The sequence below is a fragment of the Haliotis asinina genome, chromosome 13, assembly GCF_037392515.1.
Source record: "Haliotis asinina isolate JCU_RB_2024 chromosome 13, JCU_Hal_asi_v2, whole genome shotgun sequence".
Lineage (NCBI taxonomy): Eukaryota > Metazoa > Mollusca > Gastropoda > Lepetellida > Haliotidae > Haliotis > Haliotis asinina.
In genome coordinates, this window is record NC_090292.1 from 32,086,337 (window position 1) to 32,109,130 (window position 22,794).

Below are 22,794 nucleotides of genomic sequence, written 5' to 3' on the forward strand. Positions count from 1 at the left end.
TCACCCCCACGTCCCTGTGTATCAAGACCTGCTCGAGTCTTTTTATGAAACGAACACTAACAGGTAGTTACAGTTCTGTTTCGTGGACTATTTCGCTGGGAGAGGAGCAAGGAACAAGGCAGTTTTTAACGCATTGTTTTCTTGAAAATCAGCATGTACTAACTAACTAACTAACTGACTAACTAACTAACTAACTAACTAACTAACTAACTAACTATCTAACTAAGTTCGTACGTGTGTGCCTACAAACATGCATGCATGCATGCACGCACGCACGCACGCACGCACGCACACACACATACATACATACATACTGTATGACTAATAGAAGCCCTCGGTGCCTCGCCGGAAATATAAGCAAAATTCGCCCATGCACGTCTATAATAGGTGGCAGATCGTACATGCAATCAAACTAAAATCCCATACACTTAAACCAAGTCTATAATATAAGGCAAATGTAGATTACTGTCATACAGATAGTGAAACTAATATGTCTCCAATAGTGAAACCAAATCTATCATTATAGGCAAATTATTATTACTGTCCTACAGAATATGAAACGAATACCCAAACAAGTCTTCAATCATTGGCAAGCCTAGACTGACGCGATTTCTCCAAATCTGAAAATAGAGTGAGTGAGTGATTGAGTTTAGTTTTACGCCGCTTTTAACAGTATTCCAGCAATATCACGGCGGAGGACACCAGAAAATGGGCTTCACACATTGAACCCATGTGGGAAATCGAACCCGGATCTTCGGCGTGACGAGCGAACGCGTTAACCACTAGGCTACCCCACCGCCCCTTGAAAATAGAAAGCCTCTGAGCTCCATATAATGTATTGAATTAAGACATCATAACAACAATATTTCTGTAAAGTCCGTTGATTTTAAAGACTGTATCCTAATCTACATCTCACCAAGAGTTTCATTTGCTCGGTCGGACTCCAACAGATAAGAAAGCCCATGTTTCTTTATATAAAATTGAGGGCCAAAAGATAGGATACACCCATGTTTGATGGCGTCTCAGATGAAAACAAACGAGAACTTTTATTCGATGGTGGTGTGTTTGATATTGAGTCCTAGACGATATATCATGCATTATGAGGCGGTAGGACAGTGGTTAAAGCGTTCGCTTGCCACGAGTTCGATTCCCCACATGGGTACCACGTGCGCAACACATTCCTGGAGTTCCCAGTCGTGATAGTGATCGAATATTACAAGAGCGGCGTAAAACCACACTCACTCACTCACACATGTATTATATGAATGAGTGTCTTACGGCAGGTTAAGGTAGTGGTAGTCAAGTGGTTAAAGTGTTCGCTTGTCATGGCGAAGGCTTGGGTTCCATTTAGCACATGGGTGCACTCTGTGAACTTCTGGTGTCCTTTATTGTGATACTGATGAAGTATTTTTAACGGCGGCTTAAACAGAAACTCACTCACAACACGTGTCATTTCACGGGTTCCAGGAACACACTGTACGTTGGGGTAGCTGAATGGATATTTGCCAAAGTGTTCAAACAACCGATTTAAAAGTGAGTGGGTGAATTCAGTTTTACGCCGCACTCAGCAATATTCCAGTTACACGGTAGCGGTCTGTATTTAATCAAATCTTGACCAGACACTTCAGTGATCAACAGCATGAACATTGATCTGCCCAATTTTGATACGATTACAGTCAGGTCAGCGAGCCTGACCACCCGATCCTGTTAGTCGCCTCTTACGACAAGCTAGGGTTGCTGAAGACCAAATCTAACCCGGATCTTCATGGATCTGCCGTTTAGAGAAGCACAGGGGTCCCAGTGTCACAATCCACAATAAGGAAGCAGAGAGATACATATATTTTGCCCAGCAATATGACTAGCACTTTTCACATTTGTTAGGAAATTATTTATGCCTTGAATTCTTTTAAACCAAATCGGTATTATATTTGATTATAATTCGATTAATAACTTATCAGCAAATAGATGAAGAGATCTTCCATTGATTACTGATGTCCATAAAAGAATTGCTGATATCTTAAAATATTACACTGTTCAAATAAAGTAACTGCGGATTTTTGGAAAGTGTTTTTAATGGAAAAGGGTAATGAAAGAGTGTTTTCCTTAATCATTGTTTGTTGACAGGGTAATATCGAAATCGGCATTACTTGCATCAGATTACGTCTCTGTCCTTCAGTGAACGGCTATACGTGAGTCTGGTCTCAACCCTCTATCACAGATCTGTCAGGCTGGCATTGACAATAACAAGTTGTGTCCAACCATGAAACGTGATGCTCCCCCACACCATAGCGCTTTCTCGTACAAAACGGCCGACGTTGAACAACGCACGCGTCGCCGTGCCGTTCACATCGCCATCTGTACACTCTTGCCGTGCCATCTGAGAAATCTCGACTGATCGGTTAACGAAACACCACCTCAGTCTTGTCTGTTGTACCGTAGATGCTGTCTGCGCCATGCACGATGTACCTGTCGGTGACGTTGGAACAACATTGGACGTATTGCAGACCCTCGGCACCGGATGCTGTGCACCCTCAGGCGGTTCCATACAGTTAAGGAACTGACTGGACGTAAGCCAGGAATGGTCCCTGCAGTCATACTTGCAGTCTGGAATCGATTCCATAGATGGTTCAGCCGAATGTGGTTATCCTGCTGATGTGACGTGTTGACGTCAGATCTGGGGCAAATCTCTCGTGTTCCATTTATGTTGAAGGCGTCTCCATAGAGATGACATCGTCTTTCGATGGACAACAAAATGAATGGCCACCTCATTTCGACCATCCAAATCGCCTGCATACCCACGGTACGGAGACGCTGAATTTCTGCTATTTTATGGAATTGTATGTTCTGCACAGTTACTTTTTCCATAAGTATATTTCGTGATATTTGTAAATGTGTTGATAAAAGACATTTTGAAATAATTTATACATATCACCAAAAGCAACAGAGATAGCACTAAATCATTTAAAGGGACCTTAAATTCAGTAAGACATTGCTTTTCAAAAGGAGACTTGTCGGCCTTTTGAATAAAATCACCCATTCAAGGTATCAATGAATAAATTATATCCGTATTTTAATTGCAAGATGTCATGAATTAAATATAATTTATTCACTTCCTGATAAATGCATTCTAAGGCACATGTAAATGATTATCTGCATTTGAGATATCTTACAGTTAATCTTTTTAGGAAATCTCCAAATCAATCCAAGTTATATCTAAATTAATTCAAGTTATCTTGGAAACAATTGAAGATAACAAAATATTTCTCTTAACATACGCAAGTTTATGAATGCAACTGTCGTTGTAAACTAAGATAGAAAGATGAAGAAATAGAAGCTGATTTGAACCTAACACAGGCATTTCCTCAACTCTAAAGAAACAAAACAAAACTGCGTTGAAAGGAGTTAGACACCCGTCGGTAATTTTACACTTTCCTCACGTTGGGCTTCTGTTTTACAGAAACAGAAGGGTTGAAGGGAAAATAATATGGTTCAGGGACTGTGAAACACAGGAGAGTGAGCTTAGTTTAACGCCAGGTTTAAAAATATTGCAGCAGTATCACGACTCCAGAAATAGACTTCACATACTGAACATAGTGGGGAATCGAACTCGTTCTTCAGTGTGAGAAGCAAACGCTTTAACCACTAAGCTACCCCACAGCCCATTGACGAAGGGTCAGTTAACATTTTAAGTCACATCGGGAATTTTTCAGGCAAATCGTGACGTGAAATAATCTTATATTATATAGATCAATAACATTGGAAAAACAAGTTGACCGAAAAACAGTAAAACTAAGTCGCGAGCCTGACCACACGATCCCGTTAGTCGCCTCTTACGACTGGCATAGTCGCATGGGTGGCTGAATGCCTATTCCACCCCAGAACTTCACGGGGCGAACCTGATCGTCAGTGAGACAAGTGAGCGCTCCGACAACCGAGCTAATCTTGCAGTAAACCGTGTGCGGTAGATACATCCTGGTACTCTACAACATTGATCATTCAACTGGGAGTGTCAGGCACGGCCCAACAGTATCACTGAAGAAGTGGCAGAATTATATTACCGGATTTACAACAAGAACAACGCCTCCCGACCTTTCTATATCTTCGTCTGTCCATCTATTTTCGTACTTTGTACATACTTTTTGGTTACTTTAAAGCTTTTCTCCTTAGCACATAAAGACAATAAGTGAGATATGCACATCAAATAAAAAAGCACGGTGCTATTTATTAAATTGTATGAAAGATGTTACCGAATATAATATAATATTTGAAGGTTCAACATGATGTTCAGAAATCGGGCGGTAGCCTAGTGGATAAAGAGTCCGCTCGTCACGCCGACAACCAGGGCTCGATTCCCTACATGGGTACAACGGGTGAAGCCCATTTCTGCCGCCTACGGCGGCGTAAAGCCCAACTCATTCACTCGTTCAAAAATCTGGGTCCCTTTCCTCGAAGCGATCGTAACACTACGATGACCGTAACTCCCATACTTTAACACAGATTTACGACAGTCATAGCACTATGGTGACCGTAACTCCCAATAGCGATTAACACAGATTTACGACAGTCGTAGCACTACGATGACCGTAATTCCCATACTTTAACACAGATTTACGACAGTCGTAGCACTACGGTGACCGTAACTCCCATTAGCGATTAACACAGATTTACGACAGTCGTAACGATACGATCTCTTTGAGGAACGGGGCCCTGGTGAGGTATTCACAAAATGTTCGTAGCCCTACGAACCTCTTAAGCCCATTCTTAACACACTGGCTACGATCGAAATTAAGAATTCTTAAGGCTACGAACGTTTCGATAATAAAGGCCCTAGTCATGTGTGTCACGTTTAGATAAAAAGTACAGTACCGTTGTCACATCAGGACATGCAAAGCAAACGTGTTCTCACTTTTTGACAAAAAAGCTGTAATTTCTGACAAGAGGGGGGCCCTGAATCCGGGGTCCAGACAATCAAGTGGCGCATCGATCCACGCAGGTGGGGAGTAACCTGACCGTTCAGTCTCCAGAACCAGTTCTAATCCATTGTACGGCAGTAAATGAGTCATAATCGGAACGACGTTAAATTCCCTGCATGACCGAGGATGGGTCCAGGTTAATTTTCATAATGGTGGTGGAGATAAACATTGAGTAAATGAAGATGGATCCGGGATATAAGTATATTACTGTAATTTCAACTCACATGAATATTATTTTTTCAGGTCCTTCATGCCTGTGAGCATCTGGGTATATAGCAATTATGTCATTCACAGTAGAAACTGTTTACATACATTTTTGATGATATCCAGTCGTCCTGTTTCCTCCATCCTCGATATCTCCAGGCTATACGTTCTAATAAATCTCCACTATACCCGGATGCATCTTCCGGTCACAGCAGCCAATCAGCTAAGTCGCCGTTACAACCGAGCTTGCAGTGTCAAACAAAGATGGGGGTTGCAGCTGCGAGGGTTTATTCGCACTGCGGCTCAGATTTTGGGAAAATTATGCATACAAATTGAAAGGTCCAAAACTTTACAAAAATATACATAAGAATTCCTTCTACCTCTTTCGGAGTACCCCAGCAGGATTTGTGTTGTTTATGTTTAATAATTTAGATAATTTAAGAAGCGAAAGTGAGTTGTGACTGGTACGCTCAACGTGCCAGCGTAGACACCTGATTGGATAAAAAGCCAGCCAAGGGAGGTAATGAATTCATCTGTCCGACCCGAAGATGCAGCCAGGGTATGGTGGAGATTTATCGATTTCTCGGAACGTCTACTCTTGGACTGTCGAGAATGAGGATGGGAAGACACCGACGGGATGGGTCCAGGCAAAGAAATTCATAACAGAATGAAGACATGCGCTGAATAACTGAGAATAAATCCTGGTAGTCATTTATAACAATATGGACGCATTTAATCCACTGGATGGCCGAGGATGGATGCGCGTTTTGGTCCTTGAAAATATATAATTTTGGAAGAACCAATAATTCCATTTAAGTTGAAAAAAGTAAGACACCCGTCGGTAATTTACACTTTCCTCACGTTGGGCTTCTGTTTTACAGAAACGGAAGGGTTGCAGGGAAAATAATATGGTTCAGGGACTGTGAAACCGTCGAGGAGAGTGAGTTTAGTTTAACGCCACGTTTAAAAATATTGCATGAGTATCGCGGTGGTGGACTCCAGAATCAGGATTCACACACTGACCATAGTGGGGAATCGAACTCGTTCTTCAGTGTGAGAAGCAAACGCTTTAACCACTAGGCTACCCCACAGCCCATTGACGAAGGGTCAGTTAACATTTTAAGTCACATCGGGACTTTTACAGGCAAATGGTGACGAGAAAAAATAATCTTATATTATATAGATCAGTAACATTGGAAAAACAAGTTGACCGAAAAACAGTAAAACTTAAGTCGTGCGCACTGACAAGGGGAGCGTTTATTAAGGAAGATACTGTAAGACACTTGGGCCAGTTGGCAAACTCTGATATCGCAATCTTCGAGTTCCGTATGACAGTCCAAGTCTTTCCCAGTGTTTATGGCAGCTCTCCAACGCGGGGACACGATGAAGTGGTTTTATTGATCCGCACACATCAAACGCTGCGATGAAATATGATTATAGCCATGGCGTTCTCTTCTCAGGCCAGTCCAACAACGAAACGGTCTCTTCGGGTCCGTACCCCGCCACGCTCAAAAGCTACCCTCACCCCCACCCAATATGCCCAGTCCTAAACGCTGGTCCAAACCATTGAGGCAATCTATTTACAGCTACACCGTCTTCGCTCATCTCGCCAGGTGCGTTGTTTGCATGGCAGATTACGAGATAAAACGTGATAATCACGCCGCTCAGCGGTAACCTCCCTTTGTATGAACAGTAACGTTTTTGTGTTTATGTAACAAGTAGCAGTTACCTCCCTTGCATTATCCCTCCCCAAAAGGATCCTCGCGCTCAGAAGAGCAATACAATATGTTTTCTTCCCGACACGGGCTGTGGTTTCAGGGATCGTCTTTCATTCTTGAGTAAATAAATCTGGGATTAGAAAACTTTCTGAGGACTAGATACGATTAGGACAGAACGCGCCCAAATATAGCCATGATACCATCGTGAGGAGAGGCTCGCTGTGGCTTAGAATTTGAGCGTGTGCGTGCGTACGTGTGTGCGTGCATGCGTGAGTAAGTGTAGTTTTACGGCGCTGTTAGCGAAATATCCCAACGGGGTACACATGGGTAGGCACTGTGTCCATAAGGGGAATCGACCCCGGGTCTTCGGCGTGACGAGTGAACGCTTTGACCTTTCAGCTACATGTCCTCCCTCTACCCTTTGATGTGTTTCATTTCATTTGCATTCATGGTTATGATATTCAGTTTGCAAGACTTTACGACTGTACATATCTACATAAATATCCCTTCCTTTTCTTGTTGTGTAACGCCACACTAGTTCAGTAAAGGACATGTACCGGTCTGTAAACATTCGAGTCTGGTCGACTGGCTACCCAAACGCTAACATTAGCATCGATCTGCGCAGTTAGGACACTAGCTGCAACAACCATCACTTCCAGATCCTATTAGTCGTCTCTTACTACACATATGGTATAATGAAGACAGGTTTTAACCCGGATCTTCACATGTGTAAATAAATATTCAATAGTTTTCCCGATCTCAAAATTAAGAAATATCTGCGGTGTATTTAGTTTTTAAATATTTCGCATATAGCCAAACGTACGCTAGTTGAGTGTTTTCTTAACGCCGCAATATTCCAGCTATATGGCGACGGTATGTAAAAAATCTAGTCTGGACCAGACAATCCAGTGAACACCAATATATGCATTTGGGATATGACAATAATTAATATGTCGGGAACCCAAAGGATCCTGTTAGTCGCCTCTGACAAACATGGTTTCCTGAAGAAAAAAATCTAACCCGGATCTTATAACTTTTCATAAATATTCAGCTGGTTGGTTGGTTAGTTGTTTATCGCCGCTCTTCCTATGAATATTCATAACTTGCTTGTCGTAAGAGGCGACTAACAGGAATGGCAGTGTGACGTACCAACTGCGTAGATCGAAGCTCATGATGTTGGTCACTGGATTGTCTGGTCCACACTCCATTATTTACTGAACAGAGCAATAAAACTAGAATATAGCTGAGTGCGTCATTTAACAACAAGCAAATTGTACAAAGCAACACATATATTTGTTTTCCTATTCGTACATTGTTAACAGAATTCGCACGACAATGGAAAAGATAAAAATATAGACAGCGTTTATAGTCAGCCTGGCTCTGCGAGAAATGTCAGTGTGTATATTTACATATCAAGTGGCCACGAGTCGGGAATAATTGCAGTATTCAATACTGATAATCACAATCCACCGACACGCATGCAGTGGGCATAATTGTACATTACTTCCAGGCGGCCCACGACCGAGAGTTGACGGAATTGCGGCGTGTTTTGTGAGTGAGTTGGTTTAATGTCTGTTAGAGTTCTTTTACTGTTGGCCGGATTCAGTGGATGGAGGTGATATGGGTTTTAGGAGTTTGACGCTTTTGTGGATCGAACTCACGACCTCTCTATATACTCATACGCACGCACGTATGCACGCCATGCCACGCCATTTCCTTGTAAGAGGCGACTAACGCCATCGGATGGTCAGGCTCGCTGACTTGCTTGACACATGTTATCGGTTCGATCGATGCTCATGCTGTTGATCACTCGATTGTCTGGTCCAGACTCGAGTATTTACCGACCGCCGCCATATAGCTGGAATATTGCTGCCTGAGTGCGCTGTAAAACTAAACTCACTCACCATGCCACGCCACGCCACCATACACCTTGCCATGACATAACGCTCTACGCCAACTTACATGACACCCTACACCACGCCACGCAACAATACGTTGCTCCACGACACGCCACAACATGCCACGACACGCCATAATACACCACCATGCTGTTTCGTGCCGTGCATTGTCAAACGCCGTTGTGTCGAACGTTACTATGACGAACTTACGGTTGCTCGAAGTAACAAAGTCTTTACCCCGTAATCATGTTACTTAAATTCGTGAGGATGTGTGGGCGGACGCACGTACGTACGTGTGAAATTGTCTTATTTCCACCTGCGTAAGTTCATAAAGCTATAGTTCATAATAAAATAGTTCAATAGAATATTTGCAATAGTTTGTCAGCAGAAAAAAAGCATTCGTGAAAGAATAAGCTTTAGCACGCAAAGTCTTATGACCTAAAAACGAGTAACAATATTCAAATACCTGCATTTTATTGCACCCACAGTAGCCTTCATTCAGACGGCGTCCTTGACTCGAGCTTTGTATGCGTGTAACCTCTCGCCCCTGCGTTTTTCATTCTCCCTCCACTCCCCTCGTCATATCCCAGACCCCGGACCTCAATACAATATAGCGCCCCTAGACCACCGAAAGTAAATATTTCTATATCAGTAATTTAAACAACACGCAGAGTACATTCGTGCTATACCTGCTGGCGACACAATACGCCGATATAAACCACTTAAGTCTGGGAATGTACCGTGCTCCATTCACAAGTCACGCGTCATTGCCCTATAATGTAAGACCGCTCTCTGAGGGGAACGAGACGTGATAGTTTGAGGAACGACAACATCGTTTTATCTTACACTAGGGGGAAGAGCTTTTTATGGGATCCGATCCAAAAAGCGTTCGTAACATTAAGACGTTACGTAACTCTATAGGTTATCATAGAATACTTACGAATGTCGGAACGCTACGAACGTTTGGTGGATCAGGATCCTGGGCCCAGATTTTCGAAGCTCTCTCAGCGCTGAAATTGTCGTAAGTGTCATACATTAACATAAATTTACGACTATATTAGCGCTAAGAGAGCTTCGAAACCCCTAGCCCTTGACCCTGTTCCACGAAACGGTTGTTGTTGTAAACTGATCGTAACTTATGCTTTAACATAGACTTAAGACAGTCGTAGTGCGACGATCACTTTGAGAACGAGGTCCTCGTCTTTTGGTTTGCTCTAAAATGAAGGGAAAAACAATTTTGTTTAGCTTCTGTTAATTTTTTGTTGTATTTATTAATTTCTGTTGTTGCTTTTTTTTACAATGTCGTGAAGGTGTAATATTTTCTTTTATCAAAATTTCTTTCGTGCACGCACGCACGCACGCTCGCACGCTGTCCTTTCCCAAACCCACAACAGAGTTCCATAACAAAATTCATGTTATTTCATAGATGTTTTATTTGCTATTATACGTTCTTAGTAAAGCACCGCATCTATAAAGTTTTAGGGGTTGTGTATCATCAGGGATTCGAACCCATACTCTAGGAGTGAGACACCTCATTGCCAGCACATTCAGCGATCTACCCTACCCAGCCACTGCGTCTTCCGGGAAAAGATAAGCGTGACAACTGGTAGTCTAGATGTTTGTCCGATGTTTGCTCAACGACCATGTCAGCGGGCTTGAACATTGTTTTGTCATCGTCGGCATGCCAAACCTGCCGCCTATCTGACGAGCATTGAAAGTGCTGAGTCGTAGGCTGACAGTGTGTGGACTTTCTGATGAACACGAGCAGGCCCAGCCACGTAGTCAAGTCAAGTAGTGACGTATGACTACTATGACGTAGCATGGCACTTTGTGACGCAGAAAACGTTTGTGCCAGATTCCAAGGTCATTATTGTCCCCAAAACTTTAAATGGATCACTTTATTTTACTTTGATTTCCCGCGAATTATGTATTGTCTCAAGTTACTGATATGTTATTGCACGTTACCGAATGTTTGCTAGCGTCGCGTCCATTTCAACAAGCGTAACGGTGCGCCTGTAAAATTTATGATCCAAATGCAATCAAACGAATAATCAAAACGGGGCTACAGCGTGGCATAATACCAGTGTGAGGAGTCAAACCAGATAAATAAACGTATGTGGGGAATCGAACCTACGTCTTCAGCGCTTCAACCTCTAAGCTACCATATGCCGCCTTGGGTTATAATCAGGTTTGTAAAGTCCGAAGTTGACAAATTCAGTATAATAATAAGAAACGCAATTCTCTTGACACTCCGCCGGTGACGACAGTGGCATAGGTGACAACGACGGTTGAATTTGGGACCCGTGAAGGACCGATTTAAAAGATCCGATTTAGAAGATCCGACCTTCAGCAACCCATGCTTGTGAGAGGCGACTAACGGGATCGGGTGGTCAGGCTCGCTGACTTGGTTGATACATGTCATCGGTTCCCAAATGCGCAGACTGATGGTCATGCTGTTGATCACTGGATTGCCTTGTCCAGACTCGATCATTGACAGACAGCCGCCATACAACTGGGATATTGCTGAGTGCGGCGTTAAACAACAACCAACCAGCTTATGTTTGGCTATATGCAGAATGTTTAAAACTACACTCGGGAAAACCTCTGCGAAATATTATATTTATCTTTTCGCACTGCCAACGACAACAAATCATTAGAAGTTTGACAAGTCCGAGCAGACAATGTACTAGTTCTTAACACTGGTTTTACATTGACGGTTTTCACTATCCCCTTGCGACAAACCAAACCTGATTGGCAAATCGATGACGGGTGTATACGGTCTAGTAATTAGGGTTGATTGGATCAGTTTATTTGATCTAATTCGTATGTAGATGCGGTAGCACACTGAGAAGGAAGTATTTAGTGTGGACTGGTGTGGCACTTGTGTCATCCTAGGGACGGTGGGGTAGCTTATAGCGTTCGCTCGTCACGCCGAAGAAGCCGGTTCGAGTCCCCTCTTAAACGACTACGTGTATAATTCAGGTTTATTACTCGCCCGTGGAAGATACTTAGGAGATAAACACCATGTGTTGGCCAATTTCCGGGTGTTATTGAGTATTTGAAGCACGGAAATGCATTTGGAACCGACGGCGTCAGCTGGAGGTTTCAAATGAAATATTCCCGTGCTTCAAATACTCAATAACACCCGGAAATTGGCCAACACATGGTGTTTATCGACATTGTAAACACAAAAGTAAACAAAAGGGGTTTTAGTGTCTGCACTCGTTTACATTGAATGCGGACACATCAGTGAAGTGTCATCAGCTGGCCGTTTCAGCTGGTTCTCATGGTAGCATCTGGAGTTGCTCATTTGTGACGTCATTCTACCTTTACGTCACAATATAATTTGAATGACGTCACCACTGTTGATGACACAACAAAACAATTGTTTACGTGTCAATACGCGGTGAATAGTCTTTCAGTTTCCGGGAATCAAATACCATTTAATCATGTTTTTCAACCAATCAGATTACAGAACACAGTGACTTTTGGTTTACAATGCAGTGTAATATTTTTACGGCAATATTGCACTAGTGTAATACCGCTTGACGTATGACGTCAAATGGTTCAAAGTTGTGACGTCACAATGCTAATGCTGATGTCGCAACTTCACTATACCTTGCTTGACTCGCAGAAAGCTGAGAGTCCTCACACTGTAGGGAATTTCGCGGCAGTTTCTGTCAATTTATGTTGGTGAGTAATAAACAGAATATTAAACTCGCTTCCGTGAAATATCATTTTTATTAAACTCGTTAAAGATTAAGAATAATCATTAACTCGTTTAATAAAAATGGTATTACACGGAAGGTCGTTTAGTATCCTCTATTGATTGCGCCTGGTACCCATCTGCCTATTTGCTCATTGGCGCTGATTATTATTACTCCAGATAACCCAAGATGCTTGTTAGGCTCTGGAAGGCTATGCAGTGGAAGCTGTCTAAACTGGCACTCGTCGGGACTGAAAAAAATAATCCAGTTCAGACAACGTGCCGGATTGTAGAACTGATGATAAATGTTCAAGCCACAGACGGAACTGAGATTTTGTGCTTATGTTGACACCTTGTCGGATTGGAATGATGCCGGTTTTGACATCTTCCACTGTAGTCACATCACATATGCTACCGGGAACCCATGTTGTGCTGGGTGAACAGAGACAATTTTGAACAATCTCACTTGCCTAAGGAGAGACCACGTGTATCACACGTGTTTCGTTGTGGGGCAGGACTGAAGTCCTAGAAACTCACATAAGACAAGCTACCCAATACGGTCACCCATTCACAGAATCACCCTTAACTTCAACTGATTTGTGACTTGAGCTGTATACACATGACCACCATAGGTAAAATCTGTGAAGAGCATTTTTGGTGTTCCCCGTCGTGATATTGCTGAAATATTGCTAGAAGCGGCATAAGTGCATACTCACTTACTCACTCACTCACTCGTGTCATCCTTCATATACCGATATATCGCTGGTCCTCGAGACTATCGAGATAGGGAAATATTCGACATAATGTCCGCAGTCGTGTAGGCTACATACCGATCGATAATTGATCTCCTATTTGGCCTAGGCCGTCCTTCAGTGTTTCCGCGTTCTTGTATGTCTTGTAGACGGATCAAATGATATGGATTTCTAGTGGGAAAATTTTACAATTACAGTCAAATTGGACGACAAAAGAGTTATAGATCTGTACTTTGAGGACCCAGCATTAGTCTGATGAGTGAGTGAGTGAGTTAGTGAGTGAGCGAGTGAGGGCTACTAGAGGTGAACAAAAAAGCATAATTAAGCCCCCTTTTATTTAGAAAAGATTGGTTTCCAACACGTACATAAACTTCCCGTGGTGACCATGATAGGAAATATGAGTTTTTCTGACCCATGTGATCCTTTTAACTCACAGAAACGACAAAATAATTGGCATCCATGTTGATTTTATGATGATGATGGTTGTCCATTTAAGAAACCAACAAACTGATTTTCATACAAACTATGTTTGTAAAAGTATAGCCCTGAAATGTTTAATGTTGAATGTGAACATTCAAAATGTCATCTTACATGTCTTACATGTCTTGCACGTTTTAAGGTCATTACCGAGTGTAACCTCCATGTAACTGTGCGACAGCCAGCACTCTCCTCCTCATACCGCCTGTCAACCTCCTGATCCCCTGAAGGGGCAGTCTACGATATTCCTCGTGTAGTAGCTTCCACATGGGGCAGGTTTTGTACAGGATGATCTCTTTGTTGCACACGACAACCAATAATGTCCCAGATATGCTGCAAAGGGTTAAAGTCGGGGCTCATTCAACAGTGAGATATATCAGGGGGCGCTTAGTTTTTGCTGATATGTCCACCACAATATATGTTTGCAATACGTGAATCATAGATTGGTGGTCATGTGACTTGCTTAGAGGCGTTTCGTCGTATTTTGTAGAGATAGTCATTCATGATATTAATCACCAGTTTTCCTTGTCCAGAAGCCTTCACATAACCGAGATATTAGAGTAAGTGTCAGAGGCTTAATACATGAGCATATTGCAGAACAAACGTAGACACATCGTGGGGACGAATCGGGTTTCGAACTCACCTTCATAGGTTTCTGGCGTGGCCAAGGGATGCAGCTCGCAATGCATTGAACGACAGGGTCATCAATGCCTCCTTAAATTAAGAGTGCCTTTATTGCTTGAATGTTCCCTGTAGTCGATTCCAGAACATATTGTCCCAGTCTAACGCAGATCTTAGTACAACAGACACTGTCCCTTACTGAATCTGCAGGTAACCCGTGAAGATCCGGGTTGGGATTGATCTTCAGTAATCCAAGCTTGTCGTAAGAGGCAACCAACGGGATCGGGTGCTAAGGCTCGCTGACTTGGTTGACACATGTCATCGGATCCCAGTTCCGTAAATCGATGCTCATGCTGTTGATCACTGGCTTGTCATGTCCAGACACGATTATTTACAGACCGCCGCCATGAAACTGGAATATTGCTGGGTGCGGCGTAAAACTAAATTCACCCACTCACTTTTAAATCGGTTCTTTGAACACTTTGGCATTCAGCTACCCCGACGTACAGAGTGTTCCTGGAACACGCGAATTACCGATCACCTTCGATTATCCAGCGTAAATCCTTCATTCAGTTACGCACAGTAATTTTGCTCTGGATAATCGAGGGTGGATACGATCATGGCATGCGAAGTTACAAAATGACACGGATTATTTCACAATAGCCGCTGCCTTTAAGACGCATCTCTTTCGAGTCTCGCCCGGAGAGTTGGATTCTCGTAATTTCACGCCTGAGATCTTGCTCATGGACGAGATTAGGCAAATATTCCGTCTCCGGTCGAAGTGTGACCTTGCAAACTAGAGGCAATTTCAAGGTCGGAGCAATTCTCCATGATCGTGATTTGTGGGATACCAATGCACAAATGGGTATGTAATGGATTCTGAATTTAGCTCACATAATATACCGTGTTATATAATACGACGTTCTGGAATTATTTTGGGAGAAAAGACCAACCATCTCTGAGGAAATCTGTCTCGACTGACACTGTGGTGCATGCCACGGGACGTCAATGGCATTAACTCTCAAGCGGTGGATAATTCGTCATTCTTAGTTTCGTGTGCTTTATTCCATTAACGGTTAAGGGGTTAACGGTATGACTCCCAGGCTTGGTTGACACGTCATCGTATCCCAACTGCATTCTGTTGATCACTGGGTTGTCTGGTCCAAACTCGATTATTTACAAACCACCGCCATATGACTGGAATATTGCTGAGTGCGCCCCTACCCAACAGAGTGTGGACCTGACAATCTAGTGAACCAATGTGTCAACCAAGTCAGAGAGCCTGACCACTCGATCAAGTTAGTCACCTCTTACGACAAGCATGGGTTGTGGAAAATCGCTTCATAAACATCGCTTCAATGACAAAGAGCAGACAATGATAATAATTATCAAAGAAAACCAGCACACTGTGACTCCTGAGTTTGAAGACGCAAGTTTATTGTTCGGTGGTGGTTGGATTTTGTTTCATACAGCCGGCGTTACTCTCTCTCTCTCTCTCTCTCCACCCGTGAAGGTCCCGGGGTAGAATAGGCTTGTCGTAAGAGGCGACTAACGGGGTCGGGTGGTCAGGATCGCTGACTTGGTTGACGCATGTCATCGGTTCCCAATTGCGCAGATCGATGCTCATGTTGTTGATCACTGGATTGTCTGGTCCAGACTCGATTATTTACAGACCGCCGCCATATAGCTGTAATATTGCTGAGTGCGGCGTAAAACTAAACTCACTCACTCACTCACTCTCTCTCTCTCTCTCTCACACACACACATGTACTTACTCCTTCCCACACGCTCTTTCTCATTTTGTCCCTCTCACACTCACGCCCTCACATTACCTCCTCCGCCCTCACTCCGTTTCTGTGTTTGTGTGACCCTCACGTGGTGGTTTGTGTGTGTGTGTGCGTGAGTGCGTTTCTTACGTGTTCACATGCATGTGCGCGTGTTTAGATGAGTATGTGTTGATGCGTGCATACATGTATGTTTATGTTTATGTTTATGGTTGTGAGAGTATTTCTTTCGTGCGTACGTGCGTACATGCGATTCCATAAACATACGCTGTACGCAGGGAAACACAACAAAATATGTCACACCACATTAAACATCCTCCAGTATCTTTCCCAGGCATCCGGTGGGTGGTCTGACTTTACAGTCAGTGTCAACACAAAAACAAACACTAACAGTAAAGCCTCCCCAAGGATAACAGTAAGCATTAAACAACACAAAAACATATATATTGCATTTAAAGAGAGTCGTTGTTCGCTGGTAGGGTCGCTCCGATGCCTGGTTGCTGCATAGGTCAAGACAGTGGACGTTATGCCCCTTTAACAACTCTGTCCAGAAAAATCCAGATTATATGATTATCTAGGCCTTAATGCTTCCAACAATTTAATCTTTCACTGAATATAACCAACGGAATCAAATTCGAGATTTACACTAACTCTGAGTAACGACTCCACTTATACTAGTTGTTAGAGTGAGTGAGTGAGTGAGTGAGTGAGGTTTACGCACCTTTAGAAATATTCCAGCAATAACACGGCGAGAGGCACGGAAATCGGACCCACGTCTTCAGATTGATGAGAGAAAAGTTGAACCAATAGGCTATTCTACCGCCCCAAAGGTAGAATGGTTACATATTTTTTTATGTAATGAACTGATATAATGTCGTATCAACCATCACTCATCCTACAATACTTTGTGAATGGTAATCTGGTGCTGGATGTTGTCTCTCGTCATTTCCAATGCATTGCTAATAATAAAGACTCGATTAGAAAAAAAATTTGCAACATATGACCCCTGCCATGTATAAAATGTCCGATGTTTAAAATAACCCGTAAATGTGTGGATTTTCAACGATAACGCGTGGAAGAATACAACCGATTTTAAGCACTCTCTGGGTGCTAACTAAGTGCCAATAGAGTTCTGTTTGAATATAATGTCGATAACTTAACGTTTCAAACGAAAGTACATAATAGAAGCTGACAGAATCAATTGGATGTATAGTTTCTTTTTATTCTTAGCATATATGTGGCGTAGGGAGTAAACAAAAGAGTAAGAATTATAATTATAATTATAAAGACCATAGTGTCTTTGATGCCTCGAAGTAAAAGCTTCGTCTTTTATTTATTCATTTATTTATTTATTTATTCGTTCATTCATTCATTCATTCATTCGTTCGTTCGTTCCAGCGACCATTTATTTATTTATTTATTTATCGGTTGTGTCAAAACTAGGATACTTAGAAGTGTTTACGAAGGTGTTTAACGTCGACACAACCGTTTGCAGCTGCATTTAAACAGAAAGAACACACAGTCATTTCTTCTTGAGAATTAATTTTTTAATGTTATTCATGCTTATATACAAACGTTGAGACGACGTTACGATGACGTTGTGACGATCAACCCATCAACACAATGTGGAATATGTCCAAATAGACCAGTTGCCCGGATTAGTGAACAGTGGATGAGTTGCGTCCCCTCCGTAACTATACAAGTACGTAGGGTTTGACGCCGTTTTGAGCAGCATTCCAGTAACATCACAGTGTGTCTGAAATGCTTCATATGGGAGAAAAGCCCGTAGTAAGCCTTGAACACCTGTGTATATATATTGCCAAAGTGTGAGTGAATCAGTATTGACTGATTTCACTGCATTTAAAAACATTAATAATCAATACATATGCTTCAAATGACTCGTAACAAAAAATAAACTCACAAGATCTTGTTTTCTGTACTAATAACGACTTTTTTTCTTTTTTTTTTTAAAAAAAATAACTATTGTTTGGGTTTGTTTGCTTAGAAATATCCATTACACGTGAATTCTTTAACTGGACAATAAAAACCATCTTACCTGTCAGTTTCATTGTGTATTATTAATGTACTAATATTAAAACGTTTTTGTTTATTAATATTAATTACACACGTGTGCATCGTCTCGAGACAAAGACATTCTACCTGGCGGAGTTTTTAATATCGTGAGTCACAGTATTTAGCTTGTTTCACAACTGAATTTATCGTGTGGTTTCATGCATACACAAAGCATCATTACATTATCAACTCGTGCATACGTATTCAATGGTGCCTTGTTCAGTGTGTAGGTCCTTGCACTCCGTATGGCATTATATTATTTGGTGGAATACAACATAATAATCCCGATGAAAGTAGCAAAGTTTAGTTTTTGATATATATTTTTTTAAAATTCTGTTTACTTTGTTTCAGAGTATGTTTACCACTGGGTAAAGGAAAGTAAATAATTTTAAATAAAACATCACATACGTTTGACTTCTTTGATAGGCATTTTAGAAGTTGGCGACATAAGAATTTACGTCGAAATGGAACCTTGTAAAATAATAAAGAATCTGTACATCCAAAAAATTATTATCATAATCATTATTTATTTATTTATTTATTTTGTACATTATTTATATATTTACTTAGTTATTTTGAACACTATAAATATTTTATAGCATAAACATTTCTTGTTTGTTTATTTGCCATATTTTGCCACTACACAACATTGGTGTGTACTTTTTACCTCGTTGTGATAAATGAAAAGCAAAAACATATTCTTCAAAGACAATTCTAATCATTATTTAAATATAAAGAATAATCGGGTCTGGACAAGACAATTCCGTGATAACATTTGATACGAAGACATGCAATGAACGAAGTCGACCCTGAGAATAGTCACTTACAAGAGGAACACATGGTGTTGATGGGAGCCTATAGTCCTTGTCGGAATCCACCCTGGCACTGTGTAGTTCCGACAACGTCACCGGCCTAATTTAGTGGATCGAGTGGTTCGTCACGATTCTGACCACCTGATCATCACTAGTAGCCTCACTGTAGAATTTTGGCTATTCAGAACTTGAATCCTGCTTTTATACATAATATTGATGTTGTTTTTTGTTTTATGAGAAAAGTGTATTTGCCTACTGCAGTTAGTGAATTGCGTCAGGCAGGGCTTTGAATGTTTCTCGGGATGTGTACTTTCATTTGTGCATCAGTTTATATGAGAGAAAGAGAGAAACGGAGAGGGGGAAAAAGACAGAGAGGGGTATCTTATTAGAAAGAGAGAGTGAATTTAGAATATTCCAGTTTTTGAAAGTGACAATCCAGTGATCAACAGTATGAGCATCAGTCTAGCAATTGAGATACGGTGACCTGTGTACTAAACTACCAAATGGTAAATCTCAGTACATGTGAAACTGCAACATGATATATCTCAGTCAATATTAAAATGCGACATGGAATATCTCAGTCGATTTTAAACTGCCACCTGATATATCTCAGTATATCAGTATCAGTCCATAATAAACCTTCACGTGACACATCCCATTTGTATTAAACTGCGATATGATATATCTGAGACCATATTAAACTGTCACGTGATGTATCTCATGCAGTCCATATTACACTGACACTTGATATATCTCATGCAGTCCATATTAAACTGACACATGATACATCTCAGCCAATATTAAACTGTCACGTGATATATTTCATGCAGTCCATATTAAACTGACACATATATTTCACATGGCATATCTCAGTCTATATTCAACTACCACGTGGTATATCTCAGTCCATATTTAACAGTCACGTGGTATTTGAGTCCATATAAACTACAACATGGTACACCTCAGTCCATATACATCAAAAAGCAACATGGTATATCTCGGTCAATATTAACCTGTCACATGATATATTTCAGTCCATACTGAACGGTCACATGATATATCTCAGTCCATATTAAACTACCACACGGTATATCTCAGTAAAACAGATTGATGGACACACACACACACACACACACACACACACACACACACACACACACACACACACACACACACACACACACACACACACACACACACACACACACACACACACACAGAGCGCGCCCTGTACAGGTGGTTCCGTGCAGGTAACTTGCCGACATAAGTCATCGTATCTCAGCCACGTTGATCGATATCTTGGATTATCTGGTCCAGAGTTGATTATGTGCAGGCTGCCATCATTTAAGCTGGAATATTGCTGAGTGTGGGGTAAAACAGCACAAAAACCAAACCGCACATCTCAAATATTGCAATAGTCAAGAGCAGAACGAAAGCAATCCCCGTTACTTAAAATGTTCACAGGATAAGGCAATAAAGCGTACACCCTCTGAAAATATTCATTGTGAATCCTGTCAGTATTCCAGGTGCATACATTTTGACAGATAACCTTGTGTAGCATTAGGCAAAATATCCCTGTATGAAAAGGTTGCGTCATGTTATCGCTGCATTTTTGGGTAACTTGATTTCAATGACATCCTGTAACACTGGGCACAATGGCTGTGCTTTCCTCCGTCGAATGTCATACAATTCATTCAGGTTTTAATTAATCTTTCCTCCAATGAAATACGCCAGGGCATCGTCTTATGCTATCATTCGTTCTATCCAAGCACGAGTACCCAGTACAATTGGCTTCGCTCAACTGAAACAGACCATGAATGATGGATGCATGAGCTTCCACAACCCGACGGCAGTTGTCTCCCTTCGAATGTCTCGCACGAATCCTGAGAGCGATTTATGTTTCGTCACATTCCCGTTTGCCTATCACGTGTATTTTGCATTGTATATTTCAACAGCCTGAGGATGTCCTGTCACCAACAAACAGTGTATAATGAGAAATCTATTAATAGATCGCTACTAACATCGCTTTTCACAAAGCTAGCCGATTAAACGTGCATGTAGCCTCCCAATGCGTCAGTTCAAGATGGACGGACTTGTCAATCATTCATGAATACTTCCTTCCAGCATATCACCGCCATTGTTGTCTTAAGAAATTGACGTTCGCGGTAAAGATTTGCTCAATGGTGAAATACTTCGCGCACAGATTAAAGCATTTGCTATCATGCAAATACTTACAGGTTTAGGAATAACGTGTTAAAATGGATAACATATGTCATTTCAAGCGTGTATCTTCTGGTGATTTCACATTTAGACGATATATATTTCACATTCCAAGGAAACAAATAATATTCCGAAACAGGTAGCAGATATTTCGTGGTGAGCCTTGGGAGATTAAAGGAATAAATAGATAAGGATTTCCATACATCTAATGAAAATAATATTGATATCTACATGAACGAGTAATCGAATGGAAAGCTGATTAAAACCATTTGTGGTATAGAGTGCGTAAATTGGTAAAATCATAATGATGATTATTACTGAGGAATAATAATATTATATTATTGTGATACATTACGACATCATGAAACATTTGATGAAATATATATATCATCCTCACAAAGGGGCACCAAAACATAAACATAGCCATACTGTGTTCATTAAATATATACCAGCATTACTATTATAATGAAAAATAAATCAATACACATACGCAAAAACACATTGTATCAGAGTATAAGATCGGTTCAAAACCTGGCATCGAAATTGTACTTACGATTGGATAGATAGCAAAGCAAATGAAATACTTTGTCATAAAATATATAATGTATGACTGCAAAAATAACAGATGAAAATTCATGAGTGAACAACTAAGAGCTAAAGTCATTGGATGTTTGCAACTAAAATTAACTGTCTTGATCGAGAAAACATTTCAACTCAATTTTGCTGTTCGGAAGCCGTAAATTATCGCCACTTTCGACGCATACACTTTCTGCAATCAACTATAACAGGTAAGGGACGGCAAGGAGTAGGTTTGTTTTTAGTTTTACAACGCTTTTAGCAACGGTCAAGCAATATCACCGCAGGAGACAGCAGAAATGGACTTCACGCATTGTACCCATGTGCGGAATCGAGCCTGGGTTTTGGATGCGACGAGCGAACACTTTAACATCTTAGCTATCCTATCGCCCTGAAGCGGCAAGGGGTTGGAGGTGGTGTCTTTTTGAACTGTGGTGGACACAGCTTAATACGCTTCGGTGACGTTGTCATTATCGACCATCGACCGCGCAAGTAAGCGCGAGTGAGTGAGTGAGTTTAGTTTTAGTCAGCAATATTCCAGCTATATTCGTTGGTTTCACATTTATTTCAGACTCGCTGTGGGCATGCGCAGAGCGTGTAAAACTATCTGCTGGCTAAGTTCCGCTTTGGTCGTATGTTTACCGAAAATGATAAAATAATGATTATTTACGAGTGACAACTGTTCATGGCTGACTAAATATATCGATTTTATCGAGTTTATCGATATCGATTTTATCGAGATATTTGTTTACAGGCTCTGCGCATGAGCACAGAGAGTATTAGATTACTGTGAAACCAACGAAGGGCGCCTCTTACGACAGGCATAGCCGCCTTTCATGGCAAGGATTGGTTGCTGAAGACCTATTCTACCCTGATCTTCATGGGTCTCATCTTACTTGAACATACAGAATAATGTGACAGGATAATCTAACGTAGGTCTTAGCACAATATAAAAACATAAGCACGCTGCAGCCATCTTC